Raw genomic sequence first — 9,751 nt, forward strand, 5'->3', positions numbered from 1 at the left:
TGATAGCAGAGACATTGATGACTTCATGGCAAAATAAATGTTTTGTTTTGTTTTGTTTTTCTGTTTTCAGTAAGTAGGTTCTGCATTACACAAAGAAAAACTCAACAGAGTCTATAGAGAGACTACTCTTGTCCATAGGTTTGAGTGACACTGGGTTGATATTGCCACAGAAAGTAAGCAATATGTAGTTCTCAAAGGCTTTGGAGCAGGGAAGTATAAGTCACTGTTTTTCATGATTTAAGTCACAGGTTTTTTTTTTGCTCATAAACAAAGATATATGTTTCACTTTCAAACTTAATTTATTTTTCAATCACTTTCCCTTTTATTGAAAATAAAATCTTTTCTCACATGATACATCCTGATTATGATTTGAGTCTTCTTCCCTGTACTCCTCCTAGACCTGCTACCAGGAGAAACAACCAGGTGAGATCTCCAAAAGCCCCTGTCCACTGGGTCCCCTGGCAAGACTGCAAGCATAATAAGGTCAGCTCTATTCCCTCTGTCATCCATCTTCAATACACACCTCTATGTGCAAGCCTAGAGAGCTACAAGCTTTAGGGACCACCAGGAGAGACACCCCTACTCCAACTCCCTGCCTGCCACCCCTTTGGACAAACCCAGCAGTCTCAAGTTTCTCCCTGTTCCCTCTGTACTTCATTCTCTGGGTATTCTTCCTTCTCTGCTTTGTGCGCCATCTTCTGGTCCACACCTGTACCTGCAATTCCAGAGGCTTGTACCCTTCGGGGACCACTAGGTAAGGACCACAGTTGCCTACCTGCCAAGCCCTTTTCAAACTCAGCAGCAGTGAGTTCTCACCTGGTGTCTATGTACTGGATTTCCTGACCACAGTTTCTACTACATCTCTGGAGGCCTGCTGCTTCCTGGGACAACTGGGTAGATGCCTAAGCCCCAAGTTCTAAGCCTAAAGCCCCAGGTCACTGAGTCCCCTGGCAAGCCAAGCAGCCTTGAGGTCTGCCCTGTCTCCTGTGCTTTCTGCCTTTCAGTTCTCATATCTACCTGAAAAAAACCCAGAGGCCTACTGACATCAGAGACCACCATCAGAGATCTCACCATCAGTGAGATTTTTACTCCAATTTCCTGCTGCAGGCCCATCTGGGCAGCAACAGGGAGTTCTTTGCTATCCCCTAAGCACTCCTTTTCCGGGCTATAGCTCTTTCTACATTAATGGAAGACTGCTGTCATCTGGCAGAAGCAGATGCCTCTAGCCATCATTGACCACTAGTTCTGCTTGCATCTCTAGAAGCCTGCTGCCACCATGGCAACCAGCTCCACTAGCAATCCTAGAGGCCTGCTGCCTTCAGGGACTACCAGGCCTGCTAATCACCAACCAAATGATGAAATTTCAGTGCTAGATCACAACTCACAAAAGCAAAGTAGATAGGGCTTAACAAAAACCCAGCTATCCAGCTACAGCAAGCCATGGATATTGTAACACACCTGAAGAGTAAGAAAATGACCTGAAACCTAATCTTATGAAGATTATAGAAGCCTTTAAAGATGAATGAAAATTCCCTTAAAGAAATACAAGAAAGTAGAATCAAATAGGTACATGCCCTAAAAGAATGAGTAAATATAAAAATATACAGGAAAATACGATCAAACAGGGAAATGAGTAAATTCGTTCAAGATCTGAAAATGAATATAGACACAATAAATAAACCACAAACTGTAGCAATTCTGGAGATGAAAACCTTGGTAAGAGAACAGGAACTACTGACATAAGCATCACTAACAAAATATAAAAAACAGAAGGTAAAATCTCAGGTATGGATAACAGGATAGAAGAAATCGATACATTAGTTAAAGAAAATGTTAAATCTAAAATGTTTCCACAAGAAAATATCCAAGAAATTTGGAACACAATGAAAAGACTAAATTTAAAAATAATAGGAACAGAAGAAGGAGACTTTTCCCACTCAAAGGCCCAGAAAATACCTTCAACAAAAGTCATAGACAATTTCCCCAACCTAGAGAAATTGATGTCTATAAATGTACCAGAAGCTTACAGATCACTAAATAGATGGGACCAAGAAGGAACATCCTCCCACCATAAAATAATCAAAACATTAATGTATAAAACAAAGAAAAATAGTAAAAGATACAAGGGATAAAGGTCAAGTAGTATATAAAATTATACCTATTAGAAATACACCAGACTTCTCATCAAAGATTTTAAAAGCCAGAAGGGCATGAGAAGATGTCTCACAGTTTCTAAGTAGCCCAGGCTACTATACCATGGGAAACCTTCAATCAATATAGACAGAGAGAACAAAATATTCCATAAAAAACCAAATTTAACATCTTTCCATTAATCCAGTGCTATAGAAGATATTAGGAAAAAGTTATAGCACAAAGAAAGTAACTCCATCAAGATAATACAAGAAATAAATAATTTCACACCAATAAAACTAAAAGAGAAACTCACCCAGGCATACTACCACTACCAACATCAACATTGCAGGAATTAACACTCATTGGTCATTTAACCTTCCTCAACATCAGTGGACTCAATTCCTCAGTATAAAGACACAAGCTAAGAGAGTGGATGCATTAACACGATCCATCATTCTGTTGCATGCAAGAAACACACTGCAGCAAGAAGGATAGACGTTACCTCAGAATAAAGGTCTGGAAAATGTTTTTCGAAGAAAAACTTTTTTTGGTTCAAGATATAAGATGAAGCAGTCATCCAAATATCTAACAAAATATGCATTCAAACACAATTAATCAAAAGATATGGGGAAGGAAACATCATACACATCAAAGGAAAATTTCACCAAGATGATATATCAATTATGAGAACATCTATGCCCCACATGCAAGGAGGCCCACATTCATAAAAAAAAAATTACTGAAGCTTAAATCACACATCAAACCCTACATTTTTATACTGTGAGGCTTTACCACCCAACACTCATCAATGGACAGGCAATTGAGACACAAACTAAACAAGGAAATAATGAAACTAACAAACATTACATTTCAAATGATTTCCCCTTTTCTAGCCCCCCCACTCCCCGAAAGTCCCGCAAACCCCCTTCTCTTCCCCTGTCCGCCCACCCACCCCTTCCCACTTCCCCGTTCTGGTTTTGCTGAATACTGTTTCACTGAGTCTTTCCAGAACCAGGGGCCACTCCTCCTTTCTTCTTGTACCTCATTTGATGTGTGGATTATGTTTTGGGTATTCCAGTTTTCTAGGTTAATATCCACTTATTAGTGAGTGCATACCATGATTCACCTTTTGAGTCTGGGTTATCTCACTTAGTATGATATTCTCTAGCTCCATCCATTTGCCTAAGAATTTCATAAATTCATTGTTTCTAATGGCTGAATAGTACTCCATTGTGTAGATATACCACATTTTTTGCATCCACTCTTCTGTTGAGGGATACCTGGGTTCTTTCCAGCATCTGGCAATTACAAATAGGGCTGCTATGAACATAGTAGAACATGTATCCTTATTACATGGTGGGGAGTCTTCTGGGTATATGCCCAGGAGTGGTATAGCAGGATCTTCTGGAAGTAAGGTACCCAGTTTTCGGAGGAACCGCCAGACTGATTTCCAGAGTGGTTGTACCAATTTGCGCTACACAACATTTTTACCCAACCAGAAAAGAATATACATATTCTCAGCATCTCATTGAACTCTGAAAATTTGACCACATAGTTGATCACAAAGCAAGCCTCAACACACACAAGAAAATTGAAACAATATCTTGTATCCTATCAGACCACAATAGATTAAAGCTAGACTTCAACACCAATGGAAACAATGAAAAGCCTAAAAACTAGTGGAACCTGAGCAACACTCTACTCAATGATCACTGAGTCAGGGAAGAAATAAAAAGAATTCCTAAATGTCAATGAAAGTGAAGGCAGAGAATACCCAAAGTTGTGGGACATAATGAAAACAGTGCTAAGTTAATAGTACTAAGTGCCTCCATAACGAAATTAGAGAGTTCTTATAATAGCAATTTAAAAGTACACTTGAAAGCTTTAGGGAATAAAAAAGAAGTAACCACACCAAAAAGGGTAGAATAAAGGAAATTATCAAACCCAAGACCGATATAAGTACATTAGAAACAAAGACAAAAATAAAATGAAAGAACAGAAACAAGAGCTTATTGCTTCAGAAAATCAGCAAGACAGACAAACCCTTAGCCAATTTAAATTAAAAAAAAAAACCTGTGAAGAGAGTATCGAAATTAAGAAAATCAGATATAAAAAAGGAGGTGCCAAGGACCTCCCCAGCAGGGTATAGGGGTCCCTGGGATGAGGGTTCTTGAAGACCAGGTGGGTAAGGATTTGGCAGGGACAAACAGAAACACAGAGGCAGTTTGAATCTTAGTGTATTTTGCAGTTCTCAAGCAGGGGATTTTATACATTAAACCAAACATGAGACAACCCTTAAAAACCATATCCAGCGAAACAATCATGAATACCAACAAAAATCATTTGGCAGAGTAAAATACAAAAATCATGTAAGCATTACAACTCTGAACTACATGTTCAGTGAATCACAAACAGAACAGACATGTCATCATAAAAAATGTAGCAATTCAAAAAAAATGTAGCAATTCTAAAAGAATATATTCAATAGGGTGATCATCCATGGCTAGTGACATATTCCGAGGAACAGGTCAATAAATCTTTATGGTCAGTGCTCTTAACTGCTGCTTTCCAGTCCCTTTGATTAATTATTGCTTGACATCTAATGCCTGATTTTTTTTGGAAATCTTCAAAGCATAAATTTAAGCTGTTTTAAGTCTTTTTAATTAAGGCTTTCTTTACCATATACCAAAATCCACCTCCAATGACACACATATAACCATGTGAATGGTTAGGAAAGTTTTTATCTATCATAATAATTTAGTAAACGATTTGAAAAGTGAAGCATTGGTTTCCCTGGAGATAAGGTCATGTTAGTGACCCGTCTCAAGGGGTGGATTTGTACCCATTATTCTTGTTTAAGATCATTGTCAAGGCTACCAGGAACCTGTAGGTAAGAAAAGGAATGAAAGAAATCAAAACAGAAAAATTTCCATGAGAACTACAGCTCAATTATTTTCTCCTGCGAGAGTTCCACAACCAGTTCCAGAAGCCCTTCTTTTGAAGTCCAATGCCTCAGTCTGTGGAATTTGTCACACAGATTCTACTGGGGTCGGTGTGGCAGGGGAGGCATAACAACAGACATTGAGGATCCTCAAAGAATTATTATTTCCTATTTCAAAAGCCTGCTCTCCACAAAATTTGAAAATCTAAATGAAATTGATGATTTTGTAGACAGATACCACTTATCAAAATTAAATTAAGACCACATAAATTATCTAACTAGTCCTATAGCCCCTAAGGAAATAGGAGCAGTCATTTAACAATTTCACAACTCAAACAACAACAACAACAACAACAACAACAACAACAACAACAACAACAAAGACCAGCAAGATGGTTTCAGTGCAGATTTCTATCAGACTTTCAATAAAGAGCTAATGACAATACTTCTCAAAATATTTAACAAAATAATAATAAGAGGAACATTGCCAAGCTTATTCTATGAGGCCAAAGTCCCCATAATATCCAAAATAAACAAAGACTGAGTAAGGAGACTTTCAAACAAATTTCCCTTAATACTACAAGCCAAACCCAAGAACACAGCAAAAACATAATCCATCATGATAAAATAGGCTTCCTCTTAGAGATGTAGGGATGGTTCAACAAACAAAAATCTGCCCAAATATCCAACATATAAACAAATGAGAGAAATAAATAAATAAATAAATAAATAAATAAATAAATGAAGAAAGAAAGAAAGAAAGAAAGAAAGAAAGAAAGAAAGAAAGAAAGAAAGAAAGAAAGAAAGAAATCCAGATGATCATCTCATTGGATGCTGAAAAACACTTTAACAAAAATACAATATCCTTTAATATTAAAATTATTAGAGTGATCATGGATACAAAGGCTGTAACTAAAAACAATAAAGTCAATATACAGGAAAACATTAGACAATATCAAATAAAATGGAGAGAAACTTAAAGCAACTCCACTGAAATCAGAGACAAGACTAGACTGTGCACTGTTTTTCTATCTCTTCAATATAGTACTGAAGTTCTAGTTAGAGCAATATGTTTAAAGGAGATCAAGGGGACACAAATTGGAAAGGAAAAATTAGAATATCACTATTTGCAGATGATATGGTAATATACATAAGTAACCAAAAAAATTCTACCTGAGAACACTTACAGCTGATAACTACCCTCAGCAAAGTGGGTACAAAATTATTTAAAAAGTGGGGACAAAATTATTTAAAAATTAAGTTATTCGCCCTCCTTTATACTAATAATACATGAATATATTATACTAATAATATATACTAATTAATAATTATACTAATAATATACTAATAATATACTAATAATAAATGTATTAGGAAAACAACCCCATAGGCAACAGCCACAAATATTATAAAATACCCTGATGCAACTCTCACCAAGCAAGTGAAAAATATGTATGATAAGGATGTCAAATCTCTGAAGAAAGAATTTGAAGAAAATATCAGAAGATGGAAAGATCTTTCATGCTCATGGATCAATAGGATTAACATAGTAAAAATGGCCATCTTGCAATGCAGTTCCCATCCAGATTCCAATGCAGTTCTTTGCTGACCATGAGAGAACTATTTTCAACTTTATATAGAAAACCAAAATAATCAGTATAGCTAAAATGATCCTGTACCATGAAAAAATTGGAGGTTTCTCCATTTTTGACTTCAAGGTATTAGTTCAACAAGCAGTCAACATGTAGAAGGTTGCAAATTGATCCATTCTGATCCCCTTGTACAAGGCTCAAGTCCAAGTTGATCAAGGACCTCCACATAAAACCAGATGCTGTGAATCTAATAGAAGAGAAAGTGGAGAAGAACCTGGAGTACTTGGGCACAGAGGAAAACTTCTTGAACAGAACAGCAATAGCTTATGCTCTAAGGTCAAGAATTGGGACCTCATAAAATTACAAAGCTTCTTTAAGGCAAAGAACACTGTCAATAAGACAAAAGAGCAACCAACAGATTGGGAAAAGATCCTTACCAATTCTACATCCTATAGAGGGCTAATATCCAATATATTCAAAGAACTCAAGAAGTTAGACTCTAGAGAAATAAATAACCCTATTAAAAATGGGGTACAGAGGTAAACAATTCTGAACTGAGGAATACCAGATGGCCGAGAAACACCTAAAGAACTGTTCAACAGCCTTAATCATCAGGGAAATGCAAATCAAAACAACCCTGAGATTCCACCTCACACCAGTCAGAATGGCTAAGATCAAAAACTTAGGGGAGAGCAGATGCTGCAGAGGATGTGGAGAAAGAGGAACACTCCTCCATTGCTAGTGGGATTGCAAGCTGGTATAGCCACTCTGGAAATCAGTTTGGCGGTTCCTCAGAAAATTGCACATGGTACTACCTGAGGACCTAGCTATACCACTCCTGGGTATATACCCAGAAGATGCTCCAACATGTAATAAGGACACATCCTCCACTATGTTCATAGCAGTCTTATTTATAATAGTCAGAAACTGGAAAGAACCCAGATGTCCCTCAACAGAAGAATGGATACAGAAAATGTGGTTCATTTACACAATGGTGTACTATTGAGCTATTAAGAACAATGAATTCATGAAATTCTTAGGCAAAGAGATGGAACTAGAAAAGATCATCCTGAGTGAGGTAACCCAATCACACTTGTTATGTACTCTCTGATAAGTGGATATTAGCCCGAAAACTCAGAATACCCATGACACAATTCACAGACCATATGAAGCTCAAGAAGAAGGAAGACCAAAGTGTGCATACTTTGATCCTTCTTAGAAGGTGGATCAAAATACCCATGGCTCACAAACAACCATTAGATTGAGCATAGGGCTCCCAATGTAGGAGCTAGAGAAAGAACCCAAGGAGCTGAAGAGTTTTGCAGCCCCACAGGAGAAATAATAATGTGTACTAATCAGTAACCCCAGAGCTCCCAGGGACTAAACTATCAACCCAATAATACATATGGAAGGACCCATGGCTCCAGCTACTTATGTAGCAGAGGATGTCCTTTTCAGACATCAATGAGAGGAGAGTCCTTTGGTCCTGTGAAGGCTGGACATCCTAGTGTAGGGGAATGCCAGATCAGGAAAGTGGGAGGGGGGAAGTTGGTAAGCAGTGGGAATGGGGATGGGATAGGGTTTTTTTTAGAGGGGTAATGAGGAAAGGGGATACCATTTGAAATGTAAATAAAGCAAATATCTGATAAAATTTATAAAAACATTCATAATATTAGTATAGAAACAAACAGTTGGATCAATGGAATCAAATCAAAGGCCCTGAAATAACCCGCACCCTTATGGATACTCAATTTTTGACTAAGAAGAAAACAAAAAAGCAAAGAAAACAAAGAAAAACACAAAACCACAAACAAACAAAGAAATCATACAATAGAAAAAAAGAAAGCTTCTGAAAGGTAAAGGTTACTGTCAGTAAGACAAAACAGCAACCTACAGATTGGGAAAGGATCTTCACCAACCCTACACATACCCTTCATTTGACAGAGGGCTAACATCTAAAATATATAAGAACACAATATGGTAGATACCAACAATCCAAATAACCCAATTAAGAAATGGGGAACAGAAGGTGAAAGTACCAGGAGAAGGTAGAGACTGAACTCAGAGGTGTGTGTGGCACTGTGCTAGGCCTACTGGGACTCCTACTTCATCAAAGGGGCTCGAGAGGCAGAGAGTCACATCAGGTAGAAATCTGAAGATGAAGGGTGACTACTACTGCTACCTAGCCGAGGTACAAGAAGCAAATCATCGATTGTGCCCAGTCAGTCTACCAGGAGGCCATGGGCATCAGCAAGCAGAAGGTGCTGCCTACCAACCCCATATGCCTGGGTCTGGCGCAGAACTTTTTTGTCTTCCACTATGAAACAGCCAACAGCCTGGACATGGCCATCTCACTGGCTAAAAGCACCTTCGACAAGATCATGGCTGATCTGCACACCCTCAGGGAGGACTTACAAGGACAGCACCCTCCGCTTGAGGCTGCTGAGAGACAACCTGACTCTGGATAATTGACAATGCTGAGGAAGAGGGGGTAAGGCTCCAGAGGAGTCCCTGAGCTGAAGCAGCCTACAACCTCCCTGGCCCACCTTGCCCTCCAGGCCCCAGCCTGCAGAGAGGACTAAATGGGAGTAGGCCTCTGCCCTTCCCAAACCCTGAGTGTTCTGTCACACCTTGGAAAGCTCCTTGGAAGGTATACAGCCAAGCTGAGGCCACCAGGGCTTGAGAATCACACTCTTTGTGCAGCTGTCTGGTGGGTGTTCCCAAACCAGCCCACCCCTGATCTCTGCACTCCCACTTCCTTCCACCACTCCTGAACCTCTCCTCCCCATGGGCTCCTCCCCCTGGGCCTCCCTCAGGCACCAGTTGATTCTGGATCCCAGGAATTGAGGAGGCTTCCCATCCTTGTGGCTGTGAACTGGACTGTGGGCAAGGGCTGTGTGTGTGTGTGTATGTGTGTTGGGTTCCATAGCTGCCTGCAGCTATTACGAAGTGGGTATCTAGAACAGAAGCTGAGGAATAAATAGGGAAGGGGCGAAAAGAAGAATGGCTAAGACAGTATTCACTGATCAAAGCCGGAAACTTTAATGGCGCCAGACCTTTTAACAGTTTGGGCAAACCCTTCCCC

General features: G+C 39.1%; 1 pseudogene; it reads left to right on the plus strand.

Moving 5' to 3' along the window:
• The first annotated feature begins 6,741 nt into the window (after positions 1-6,741).
• On the plus strand, positions 6,742-9,138 carry LOC127683567 (14-3-3 protein sigma-like; annotated as a pseudogene).
• Positions 9,139-9,751: the final 613 nt, after the last annotated feature.

This window comes from Apodemus sylvaticus, chromosome 4 (assembly GCF_947179515.1).
Source record: "Apodemus sylvaticus chromosome 4, mApoSyl1.1, whole genome shotgun sequence".
Taxonomy (NCBI): Eukaryota; Metazoa; Chordata; class Mammalia; order Rodentia; family Muridae; genus Apodemus; species Apodemus sylvaticus.